General features: G+C 45.3%; 1 protein-coding gene across 1 annotated transcript in view; it reads right to left on the minus strand.

The window, feature by feature from the left end:
- Window positions 1–13,739, minus strand: part of RALYL (RALY RNA binding protein-like) — a gene marked incomplete at its 5' end in the record, with an annotated part of 90,130 nt that overhangs the window by 54,585 nt on the left and 21,806 nt on the right. The window lies entirely within an intron of this gene.

Genomic DNA, 13,739 nt, shown 5'->3' on the forward strand with positions numbered 1-13,739 from the left:
GAACACAGACATGGGAAGATTGGCTTGGGCCTCAGCGTGCTGTCCAGGGAGGAAATTTTTGAGAGAATGGCCGGGAAGAAAACTTTAATACATGTTTTGGTTATTGTTGTTCTTTAACATTCAGAAACGGGTATTTATTAGAAAATCATTTTTCAAAAGAAATAAAATGTAACCTATGCTGTCTGGACATTAGAATCTGACTCTCCAATATGAGCTCATTTGTCAGGTATGAAAGGACATATACAGGTGTCCGTTGTTATAGCACCTCTTTCATTTCTAACTTTACTTATTTCGGTCTCCTCTCTTTATTTCTTGATGAGTCTGGCTAGGGGGTCATCAATCCTGTTTATTTTTTCAAAGAACCAGCTCTTGGATTTATTGATCTTTTGTACTTTTTTTTTTTAAGTCTCTATGTCATTTATTTCCACTCTGATCTTTATTATTTCCTTACTTGTACTTCCTCTAGCCAGTGGTTCTCAACTTTCCTAATGCTGCGACCCTTTAATACAGTTCCTCATGTTGTGGTGACCCCCAACCATAAAATTATTTTCGTTGCTACTTCATAACTGTAATTTTGCTACTGTTATGAATCATAATGTAAATATCTGATATGCTATATGTGTTTTCCGATGGTCGCGACCTACATGTTCTCTTTCGAAGTCATTTACTAGTAGTTGTAAGGTTAGATAGCTTATTAGTCCTTTTTCTTTTTTCTTGAGGGAGGCCTGCAGTGCTATGAACCTTCCTCTCAGGACTGCTTTCACTGTGTCCCATAGGTGTTGGGTGGTTGTGTGTTCATTTTCATTTGTTTCCAGGGAGTTTTAAATTTCTCGTTTGTTCTCATCGGTAACCCATTCATTGTTTATTGTTTAATAACATGCTATTTAACCTCCATGTATTTGAGTGTTTTTGAGGTTTTTTTTTTTATTGTAGTTGATTTCTAACCCCATGCCATTGTGATCTGAGAAGATGCTTGCTATTATATCAATCTTCCTGAGTTTGTATAGACTTGTTGTGTGCCCTAACATGTGTTCTCTTTTTGAGAATGTTCCATGTGCACTTGAGAAGAATGTATATTTTGTTGCTTTGGGGGAAATGTTCTGTAAATATTGGTTAGATCCATCTGATCAAGTGTGTCATTTAAGGCCTCTGTTTCCTTGTCTGGAAGATCTATCTAGTGATGTCACTGGGGTGTTAAAGTCCCCTACTATGACTGTATTGCTGTCAATCTCTCCCTTAAAGTCCATCAATACTTTTTTTTATGTACTTGGGTGCTCCTATATTGGGTGCATATATGTTTACAAGGGTTATATTTTCTTATTGAATCCTTCCCTTTAGTATTATGAATGGCCTTCTTTGTCTCTTGTTAGGTCCTTTGTTTTGAAGTCTATCTTGTCTGATATGAGTATTGCTACCCCCCACTTTTTATCCTTTCCATTTGCATGGAATATATGTTTCCATCTTTTCACTCTCAGTTTGTGTGTATCTTTTGTTCTGAGATGGGTCTCTTTTGTAGACAGCATATATATGGGTCACGTGTGGGTTTTTTTTTTTTTAATCCATTCAGTCACCCTATGTCTTTTGACTGGAACATTTAATCCATTTACATTTAAGGTTATTTTAATAGGTATTTATTGCCATTTTTATTTTCTTTATGCCTATGTTCCTCTCTCTTTCCTTTTCTTCAGGAAGAAAGATTTAAAAAAATATTCTGTAATAGGTTCTTTCATAAAGCTACATGTTATTTACACTTTCAGATAAAATGGGATAATTGTTTTGGAGCATACGATGTGAAATATGATAACAATTAAGACAGGCTGGTTTTCCAAATATTCACTCATTCTGTTGGAGGAAAAGAAGTAGAATATGAACCACATTTAAAGCAGAACTTAGAGCTAGGAATGTCCAGCATTAGCAAGCTAAAGTGTTCAAAAATGATTGGGAAACGTGCTGTGGAAAAAGCAAGAGATATCTGGGAAGGAAAAGAAATGAAATGAAAGAGTTCAAGGGAGGAGCCATCTTCTGCGAATAAGCAAAGTTCACTAGATCCGAAGAACCGCTCGCCAAGAGCAGCTGATGGGGGTCCCCGCCCAGCTCATGTGCAGTGTAGGCAGAGTGACGATGAGGGTTAGGAACGCCATCCCTACCAGAGCTGGAGAATCAAGAGGGTCAACCAAGCCCGCCCCTCATTTCCACTACAAACAAGGTCTCCAGGACTGATTTATAAGTTGAATTTGCAGAGCACCTTAAGCCAGTGAATCAAAGTTCAAAGGCAGCTATTGAGGGAGGAGAAAATGTGGCAATTGACTCATCTCTCAGGGATAGACTTTGCCATTGAGATGAAAGGCAAGCTCTTTTGGACAGACCATTCCCCCAGGCCATGCAATCTAGCAGGTTCATTAAATAAGCTAATCTATATATTTGGCAAAGAGCACTTCTAAAGCATAACTGAAATCTATAATGATATAAGAATGCTATAATGAAAATTCAGGACAAATAAAGTGACATTGCTACTTCAGTGACAATGCAATCAAGTGCTATTTTACAGGGAACTGAAAAGTCCAGCAGCATCTCTACTGCCTCCCCAGCCAAGGAGCTCAAAGCCTGCATGTGGGCTGGGTCTGAGCCTGTGTTGAGAGAAGGTGGCTGCATCTGACATACTTTTTGTATGTGACACACATTTTATAATTTCCTCAGTATGTGTCATGTCCTTTGTTGATAATTCCAACATAGTGTAGCCAAGTTCTCTGAATATTTTGCTGAGTTGCTTCAAAGGTGGGGGTGGATGTGGGGGAGGGTGGAGAGGTGACTCCTTCTCACCAAGGAACCAGGTGCCGTTTTACCAAGTCCTTCTGCCAATCTGATGGGATGGCATACAGCATCAGAAAGTAACCTTTTAAAAGTGAATGTAATTTAAAACAAAACAAAATAAAAAAAAAACAGCTAAAGAAAGGTATGGGCACTTCACAGAAGGGCATAATTTTTAATTTGACAAAATGAAACGGCGCTGGGGAGTTTCTTAATCTCACTGGGCAAATGTGAGTTGACCAGAAAGAAAAGGGAGGAAGACTGGGCACTGTCCTGTGCATAGAAGCATAGCAAGGTCAGGCTGGGTAGGGGCACTGAGATGGGATGTGGGGTCCTTCCCAATGTTGGGGAAGTGGGCGAGGAGCAGCTGTGAAGGGGAACCCTATGTTGGCTTCTCACCCAAATTCTGTGTGTCAAAGCTCAAAGAGATTTTGCCTTCACAGAGTGTGGATGGGGCTGAGACAAGGGAAACAGTCCATTTAGGATCCATATACGGGCAATAGAGACGCCAACCACAGAGTTCAGTGGACTCCAAATCCCAAAGGTCAGTTAAAACCGTAACATTTCTTCCCTCCTCTTATTTTTTTATTTCCACTCTTAGAATTATATAGATTCCCTGTCTTTTCTGTAATGGTTCATTTTCCCCAATATTGCTGAGTCAGAATACTGTTTAATCCCTGTATTTACTGGTCAAATAGACAATGAGTTATGATAAAGCTAAACACATCAGTTTTCCTCCCCCAATGTCTATTTTAAAATAAAACCTCTAAAAATTTAAGAATACTATTCCCCCCTAATATTTACTGATCAAATAGATAATGGTTTACAATGAAGCTAAACATAACTTTCCTTCCCCAAGGTCAATTGTAAAATAAGAACTATAAAAGAGCTACTCTTAAACATTAAATAAAATAAATGCAGTCATCCTACCTAATAAAAGAGTAATATGCAAGTTAACCATCACTCCCCCACTCCATCACTCCCTCACTCCATCACAAGGATGGTGGTGGCCAAGGAGCTGGAGCAGCAGGAGGCTTGGGTTGCCCCCGGCGATGGAGGAAGCCAAGCTTCCCGCCTGCCCTGGCCGGCCCTGAGCTCCACTCAAGGCTACAAAGTTTCGATTATAGGAGATAAATAAATCCCAGATACCTGCTTCTAGCCGATGGGCGTGGCAAGCCAGAAAAAGGCCATCAGCCCCTCACCCAGGCTGGCCAGGTACCTCAGTAGGGACCCCCACTCTGAAGGGGGTGTGGCCAGCCTGCAAACAGCCCTCAGCCCCTCACCCAGGCTGGCCAGGCACCCCAATAGGGACCTCAACCCTGAAGGGGGTGGGCCAGCCTGAAAACAGCCCTCAGCCCCTCACCCAGGCTGGCCAGGTACCCCAGCAGGACCCCCCCCCTGATCCAGGACACCCTCAGGGCAAACCAGCCGGCCCCCACCCGTGCACCAGGCCTCTATCCTATATAATAAAAGGGTAATATGCAAACTGACCCTAACAGCAGAACAACTGGGAATGACTGGTCACTATGACACACACTGATGACCAGGGGCAGATGCGCAATGCAGGAGCTGCCCCCTGGTGGTCAGTGCACTCCCACAGGGGGAGCTCTGCTTAGCCACAAGCCAGGCTGCCAGCTGCCAGCACAGCGGTGGTGGCGGGAGCCTCTCCCGCCTCCTCAACAGCGCTAAGGATGTCTGACTGCAGCTTAGGCCTTCTCCCTGCTGGCAAGTGGACATCCCCCGAGGGCTCCTGGGCTGCCAGAGGAATGTCTGACTGCCAGCTTAGGCCCAATCCCCCAGGAAGCAGGCCTAAGCCAGCAGGTGGACATCTCCCGAGGGGTCCCAGACTGTGAGAGGGCACAGGCTGGGCTGAGGGACCCTCCCAAGTGCACAAATTTTTGTGCACCAGGCCTCTATTATTTTAATAAAAGCAACCCCTGGAGGAAATTTGAGGATTTAAGTTGCTTTATTCAATAAACATTTCTAATTTTCATGTGCCCATTTCTTGTTTAGAACTTTTTTTTTGCTTTAATAATATCAGAGACATGTAATTTTATTGAATAGCAAAAGCTAAAATCTGGTAAATAATTTTAATACTAACTTACTTGACAAAATAGACATAATTTGTCTCTAGGAAAAATAAGGACATTAGCTATTAAAATGGCTTCTTTTTGGACAAAGGCAATTCAATGACATATTGACATATAATGAATATAATTTTGAATGTTTGCATTTATTAAAAACTTGTTACTATTAAACTTTAACAACAATAAAGCAACATTTTAGGGAAAATAGATGAAAACCCCCCAACTCCCAGTGTCACACTCTAAAACAGCTAGTATCATTCTCTAGTCTTTTTTCAATAAGGACCCATATTCTTCACAGAATTGGAAATGTTTTCAGTCATGCCTTCTGGCTAGTTCTCCTGGGCTCATATTAATAGCATTCCAGGCCTGCTCAGTGGTCTTCCTAATGGTTCTTTTCATGGCTGTGGTGCATTTTCTCAGATAGACACACCTGACTCAAATAAATCATTGGCTGCTGGACTTTTGACTGAATGCCTGTTTTTTTTTGCTGTCAGCTAATTTGATTTTAAAATTAAAAAAATTAAAAATGTAATATTTGTAGAGCATTTTGTCACTGAACACTAACTGTTCATTTTAGATAAATAGTTCAAGAATTAGCAGTTACCTGTTTTCTTCTAAAGTTCCTTCATGAAAATGACTTCTTCATTTTCCTTACTTATGAATCAGAGCTTATAGTCACTATGTGCTTAATGCTAAGAAAAATATGTGGCCTGGACTAGGGGCTTACTCACTGGGCTGCCTGGACCCAAACCCTGAGAATAGGTTCCTGGCAATGTTCTCACTGGGACCTTTTAGCAGGTGTATGATTGATAACCAGGGACCAAAACATTAAATATGGAACTGCCATTTGACCCAGTGATCCCACTTCTAGGAATATATCCCAAGAAAGAATGTATGCACCCCTATATTCATAGCAGTATTAATTACAATAGCTAAGATATGTAAACAGCCCAAGTACCTATCAGTAGATGAGTGAATAAAAAAGCTGTGGGACATTTACACCATGGAATGCTATGCAGTTGTAAAAAAGAAGGATCTCTTACCCTTTGACACAGCATGGAGGGACCTAGAGAGTATCATGCTAAGTGAAACAAGCCAGTCAGAGAAAGACAAGTATCACATGATCTCACTCATATGTGGGATCTACAGAACAAAATAAACTGATGAACAAAATAGACCCAGGAACATAGAAACATGGAATAGACTGTCAAATCTCAGAAGGAAGGTGGGGGATGGGTGGGTGGGAAGACATTAACCAAAGAACTTATATGCATACTAGAGGTCTGGTGCATGAATTTGTGCATGGGTAAGGTCCCTCGGCCTGGCCAGCGATAGGGGCTGATTGGGGCCGGCCGACTGAGGGGAGGGACCATGAGAGGTTGCAGAGCAAGCAGGAGGTTGGCTGTGGGAGTGCACTGACCACCGGCGGCAGCTCCTGCATTGAGAATCTGCCCCCTGGTGGTCAGTGTGCATAATAGCTATCCTCCGGTTGTCTGGTGCTAATGGTTGCTTAGGGTTTTCTATATATACTACAGGCCCGGTGCACAAAAATTTGTACACTCGGGGGGGTCCCTCAGCCTGGCCTGTGCCCTCTCGCAGTCTGGGACCCCTTGGAGGATGTCCACCTGCTGGCTTAGGCCTGCTCCCTGGGGGATCGGGCCCAAGTTGGCAGTCAGACATCCCTCTGGCAGCCCGGCAGCCCTCGGGGGATGTTCACTTACCAGCAGGGAGCAGACCTTAGCTGCAGTCGGACATCCTTAGCACTGCTGAGGAGGCGGGAGAGGCTCCCACCACCACCGCTGTGCTGGCAGCTGTCAGTCTGGCTTGTGGCTGAGCAGAGCTCCTCCTGTGGGAGCGTACTGACCACCAGGGGACAGCTCCTGTTTTGAGCATCTGCCCCCTGGTGGTCAGTGTGTGTCATAGTGACCAGTCATTCCCAGACATTCTGCTGTTGGGGTCAATTTGCATATTACCCTTTTATTATATAGGATAGAGGCCTGGTGCACGGGTCAGGGCTGGCTGGTTTGCCCTGAAGGGTGTCCCGGATCAGGGTGGGGGTCCTGCTGGGGTGCCTGGCCAGCCTGGGTGAGGGGCTGATGGCTGTTTGCAGCTGGTCACACCCCCTTCAGGGTGGAGGTCCCTACTGGGGTGCCTGGCCAGCCTGGGTGAGAGCCTGATGGCTGTTTGCAGCTGGTCACACCCTTTCAGATGGGGTTCCCCACTGGGGTGCCTAGCCAGCCTGGGTGAGGAGCTGATGGCTGTTTGCAGGCTGGTCAAGGCCCCCCCCAGTGGGGACCCTCACCCTACGGAGATTTGGCCAGCCTGGTTGAGAGGCTGATGGCTGTTTTCAGGCTGGCCACACCCCCTTTAGGGTGGGGGGTCCCCACTGGGGTGCCTGGCCAGTCTGGGTGAGGGTCTTAGGGCCGTTTTCAGGCTGGCCAAGCCCCCTGGCGATGGAAGTTCCCAGCCTCTCCTTTTTTTCTTTTTTTTTTTTTATATTCTGGGGTCTATTTACCTTCTATAATTGAAACTTTGTTGCCTTTTGCAGAGGCTACAGACGGCCTCAGGAAGCTTGGCTTCCTCCATCACTGGAGCAACCAAACCTCCTGCTCACTCTAGCTCAGTGGCTGCCAGCCGCCATCTTGATTGGGTTAATTTGCATATAGTAGCTCTGATTGGCTAGTGGGCATGGCTTAAGGCCTAGTGAAGGTATGGTCAATTTGCATGTTTGTCTTTTATTAGTGTAGATAAGATATGTATAACCGATGGACACAGACAATAGTATGGTGAGGGCCTGGCATTGGGGGCAGAGGTGGGCTAGAAGGGATCAGTGGGGGGGAGGTAAATAGTACATCTATATAACTTCAACAACAAAGATACATTAAAAAAGCAAACAAACCAGGGAACCAGAGAGGATCTTCCCCCTGACTTGATTTAACCTTGAATCCTCTTCTTCAACACTGCTTACCTTCTGATAGGTGTACAGTCTATAAAACCAAATCAAGGTGTCTGCTGATTTTTAAACAAGGCTATATTTGAAACCAACATAAGTGATTTTTATAGCCCTTTAGTATATCTTTTTTCTATACTGTTTGAATGACTCAAAATTCATCTATAATTTCCACCCCAACTTCAGATAAGCTTTTGGTTACAACTGATCAGAAAATACTTTTTAAAGACTCCCTTCACTTGTGTCCAGTAGCAGAATAATTTTTCTTTCTGATTTTTGTCATTAAATTTTTCCAAGATTTCAGTGAAGTCTGCCATCCCTGGTCTTGTGCAAACACTTCTGAGATAGGCCTTAAAGGCTTGCTGACTGAGATCTTGAATGATTTTTCTTATAATAATTTAACCTTAACATAATTTTTATATTTTGTACAACTTTGCTATCTGCTATAGTTTGTATATAGCTTTGGGTAATTAAAAAGATGACACATTTGAATAGTAATACATTGAGTCTTTAAGTCTTATAATTCTGCAATGTAGGCATTGTTGAGCCATTTTTCCCATGAAGGAAACTTGCAAAAAAGGGAGGAGGTGACTTGCCCAAATTTAAGCCATCGACACATGCACAGCTGGCCTGCAACTCAGGTCTTCTGCCTCCACATTACACCCTTTGTCAACTGTGCCATGCTGGCATTTCCAGATGTTTTCAGTGGAAGACCACTCTACCAGCTGGTAATTCTAATTTGCATAATGACATAGACTTTACCTCTTGCTAATATGTTTTTCCAATATTCACGAATGCAGACTGTGCTCGACAATCAATGGTCTGAAACAATTGCAGCCTAGAGTTTTTCATGAACTGCAACTCTAGCGGCTTCTCTTCTGTTAATTAAAAGGAGGTCAAAGGGTCCCAGGGTTGAGTGAGCCCCTTGAATCACCTACTGGGAATACGATTTCTCCAGGGCCAAGCACCTCTGGCATTCCTTTTCCTCTATTAACAGCAGTCCCCTGTTCCTGGTTTAACTGCTCAGTGTTCTTCCTGAGACTGTTGAATAGAAGCTGACTTAAACCTGCTCTCATTTCAGAAACGGAAATCACCCCTGGGGGGTTCCATAGGATTCCGGCACACGCGCCTTTGCTTTACTTGGAAGATGTTTTGTTTTAATAACGTGTGAAGTCCTTCATTTAGAGCTATACTTGACCTTTTAGCAGAAAATGCCAGCGAATGCTGTCAATGCTGCTCAATGCTCTGTGTGGCATAAAGAGATGAACGCGTGGAATAGCCACTCAGGTCCTATTTGGTGAAATGAGGGATGAGGGATAGGCATTCAGTTAACCTTAGGAAAAGTTACTGCCGGGCCAGTGTGCTATTAGAACCACCACGATAAGATGGACCTTTGTTAAAGGAGTTTCTAAGCGTTTAAAACTCCCCAAATGTTGGTAATTCCCATGTGCGTTAGAATCCCCATGGGCAGAAATCGGCAACGGTACCGTGTGGATGCTGTCCTTCCTAGGTTAGCATCTCTCAGCTGCAGCCACGCTTGAGCCACAGCTGGGTTGGGACTCTGCAAACCACACCAACAAGGGACCCGAGGGGACACAGCGAGACCAGGCAGGGAGACCGCGCTGCTTCCTGTCCCCTCTTGTCTTCGCGTTGGGGTCCTGTTTTGTCCCCATCGCTCCGCCTGTGTCCTCACCTCGCAGTGGCCCTCCGTCCCTGCAGCAGGGGTGGGCCCAGGCTGAGTGTCTTTGCCACCCTGGCTGGCAGGACAGTCCCCTCGCGCCCCTGGAAGTGGTGGGGACCCCTCTGGGCTCAGAAACAGCCACAGGGGCCAGCGCTGAAAGTCCCTCCCACAGTCCCAACCTCTGCTCCGGCCCCAGCCCTGGAGGGGGCCGCTGCTTCGTGCCATCTCGAACTCCATGATATCAGTTTCCTCTTTGCTTTTTCCATGCAGTCGTCCCTGTGAAACAGCCGTGTGACCCGACCCAGAGCCACCTGGTTAAAGGAGACAGCAGCGCGCTCTCAGGTCAGCGTGGCCAGTTGAACGGGAGGCTCTGGGGGCAGGAGGGAAAGCTACAGCAGGACATGGGCAGTGAGGAAGGACAGCTGACCAGCCCACCTGTTCCTCTGTCACTGGGCCTTTGCTCCAAGAATATCGGCGTAAGCAATCCATTCACTGTGAACGGTTACTGCTAACTGTGCTTAACCCACATCAATGAAGCATGAAAAACAATACCAGGCATAATGCTGATGGTTACACATATGCCACTTCATGTACCCTCAGCACAGCCTCATGAGGTAGGAATTAGTATCATGCTCACTTCTGGAAGAGACAACAGGGTTTGAGGTATTAAATAATGTGTCCAAGTTTGCACCACCAGTAAAGAAAAACAAGAGCCATAAATACAAACAGAATTTAACTACGAGGAATCACTGGATAAAACTGTTCGCACTGACTTGTGAGCTATTTCCCTGGTCTGGACGCTCCATCCTGGGCACCTGTGTTCACAGGGGACTCCTGGCTGTGCCCACTGTGGCAGGTGCTAGTGCCTTTGCCAGCCCAGTGCAAAAAATGGAGGACACACTGATGAGAGCACAGACTGCTCACACAGCCTGTTAGCAACACAAGCACAGCACACTCACAAGCCAAACAGGTTTCATATAAGACAAACGGATTATTTGGAAATTGTTCAGAGTCAGCTTTGTTGTATAGAGGAGAGGCATCTGAGAGCTTCAGACTGTAATTATTTGGCTGATTAAGATCTACCTATCTATTTATCTGTCATCTATCTGTCTATCTATCTATCTATCTATCTATCTATCTATCTATCTATCATCTATTTATCATCCATCCATCATATTTCTATTTATCTATCATCTATCCATCTATCTACCTATCTCTCTACCTATCTACTATCTATTGATCTATCTACCTATCTATCTCTCTCTGTCATCTATTTATTCACCTATCTACCTACCTATCTATTTAATGATATCTAATCTAATTAATGATTTTATTAAGCAATAATTTATATAAAGTAAAAAATGATCTTGGTTTTCTTTATTTTAAAATATTTTTATTGATTTCATAGAGGGAGGGCAAGGGAGAGAGAGATAGAAACATCAATGATGAGAGTGAATCATTGATCAGTTGCCTCCTGCACCCCTTCCCCCCAACTGGGGATCGAGCCTGCAACCAGTCCCCCAACAGCACCAGGCATATGCCTGACCGGGAATTGAACCATGACCTCCTGGTTCGTAGGTCAACGCTCAACCACTGAGCCACGCCGACCAGGCTTGGCTTCCTTGTAAAGGTGAGAGGACTGGACCTGACCACTTGCCCAGAACTTGGCTCTCTTGCCATCTAGACCAAACTCTGAAATTCTTTACATTCGGAAGAAGTCACATGTTAGAAAATACTCAAGCAATTACAACGCTCAAACAATTTCACACTGACAGACTAAATGACAATGTACCCTGATTGAAAACTCCAGTCATAGCAATTAGAATAATGTTCTGCAACTCAAGAAAAAGCTGCACTTGAAAATGTCTTTAAAATTGTCAAACATGAAAATTTCCAAATAGTTTGAAGACTATCTAAATGTTATGTTTTCTTCCCAGAAAACTGTGGTGCTTGCCAGGGGGAGGGGGGATGAAGAAGGAGAGGGTACAGGGGGATAAATGGTGATAGAAGGAGACTTGACTTTGGGTGGTGAACACACAATACAATATACAGATGATATATATAGAATTGTACCCCTGAAGTCTGTATAATTTTATTAACCAATGTCACACCAATAAATTCAGTAAAAAATAAAATAAATTATATTTTCTTAATATCTGTGGGTTATTTTAATGCTGCCAAAACTTCACATCATTTCTAGGACAAGTTATTAGAAGCTATTTAATATTTAAAATGAAGTATATTTTGTAGAAATGATAGAAATGACTTGGTAAAATAATTTCTAAAAATTCTTATCTGGCCACGAAGGGATAATAGTGAAGTACCTGCTTTCTGCAGCGGCGGACAGTGGTCAGGAGGGCGGGGCTGCGGGGCTACTTCCGGGGGCAAGGCTGCGCCTGGCACTTAGCCCCTGTGATTTGCATATTCACACAGCGGGTCGCTGACCACACCCATAGGTTATGACTGTAGCTTTGTCATTGATTAACTGTGCGACCCTGGGAAAACCAAAGTCTCTCTAAATGTAAGGAGATGAAATAGTAACACAGACTGGTGTCCACGGGGAGGGAGACATGAAAGTGCCTGAGGAGGCAAGAACTAGCAAACAGAGCACCTTTCCTGCTTTGGGGAGGGGAGGCAGACAGGAGGCAAATCCTGGCACCCAGAGAGGAATACACAGCAGAACCAAGGTGCCCTGGAGGTACCAGAGGGGGATTTGGTCGGGAAGCGTGTGCTCAGGGCTGCAGGGAAGTCAGGAAGTGAGCCGGCGCGGGTCTGAGGAGAAAGAGCCACACAGGAAGGTCCCAGGGGAACGGGAGATGACCCGGGGCTGGACCCTGACAAGGGCTGCACAGTCTCTGCCCTCAGAGGTTGTATTTGTCCATCACAAACTCTTTCTCCAAGTTTGCCTTCCTGTACCTTGGGAATTTTGTTTGAATAAAACTTATAATTAAAGGCTTAAGAGATATTTACATCATTTTTGCTGGTCCCATGGCCTATGTACAGCGGCTCCTCACTTTGCATATCTCTGCATTTCAAGCCAACATTGTGTTAAATGACACCAGTCCCCCACCAGCACCAGGTGCCTTTCAGTATCCCCAGTGTATGGACTGGGAGAAGTTTCAGGAAGCCCAGGCTTAGCTACTAGGTTTTCAGTCCATAGACCATGGCACCCTCTGACCTACCCTCAGCCCAACACCTCTTTCGAGGGCTGTCAAGGCACCTGTCACTTGGGTCACACAAACAGCAGATGTGGGGGTGCTGTCTCCTCATGATGAGCCATTTGGCATTTCACACAGATGGATAACCCCAAGAGGGACGTGGTCACCAAGAGGAAAGAGCAGCAGGAACTGGAGAGGGCAATGGTCAGTGAAATATAAAGATCACATAATAAAATTTTCATATAAACTAGTGGCCCGGTGTATGAAATTCATGCACATTAAAAGGGAATCAATTAGAGGAAATATTTTAATATTGCTATTTGTCCTTTCTCTGTAATAGAAGTGTCAGAGATGAAAGAAAATTAGTAAAATGTATATGAAAATTTCCCTCCTGTCAGAGTCTGGGGCGCCCCGCGAGACCTAGAGTCAAGTCCCTGCCCGCCACCCCCAAGCGTTTCAAAAATGCAAGAGACCCAGACCTGGCCAGCCCTACCCCAATCAAGCCCCTCTGGGCAGGGGGCACAGCCTCAGGTCCCTGTAAAGCCCCGCCATGGGGGGTCGCAGCCTCAGGTCCCCTGGCCTGGCACCAGGGTGGAGGATGTCGCCTCAGGTCCCCTGTCAAGCCCCGTGGGGCAGGGGGTGTGGCCTGAGGTCTCCCAGCCCAGAGCCGGGGTGGGGGGTGCGGCCTAAGGTCCCTCGCCCTGGCCAGGCACCATGAAGCCTCAGGTTCCTGCTGTCCGGAGTTATGGCATCTGGGCTAATTTGCATATTCCTCTATTATATAGATAGACTAGAGGCCCGGTGCACAAAAATTTGTGCACTCGGGAGGGTCCCTCAGCCTGGCCTGTGTCCTCTCGCAGTCTGGGACCCCTTGGGGGATGACCACCTGCTGGTTTAGGCCCGCTTCCTGGGGAATTGGGCCTGACCTGGCAGTCAGACATCACTCTGGCAGCCCGGGAGCCCTCAGGGGATGTCCACTTGCCAGTGGGGAGCAGGCCTAAGCTGCAGTCGGACATCCTTAGTGCTGCTGAGGAGGCAGGAGAGGCTCCTACCAC

Source organism: Myotis brandtii, unplaced genomic scaffold, assembly GCF_000412655.1.
Source record: "Myotis brandtii unplaced genomic scaffold, ASM41265v1 scaffold634, whole genome shotgun sequence".
NCBI lineage: Eukaryota > Metazoa > Chordata > Mammalia > Chiroptera > Vespertilionidae > Myotis > Myotis brandtii.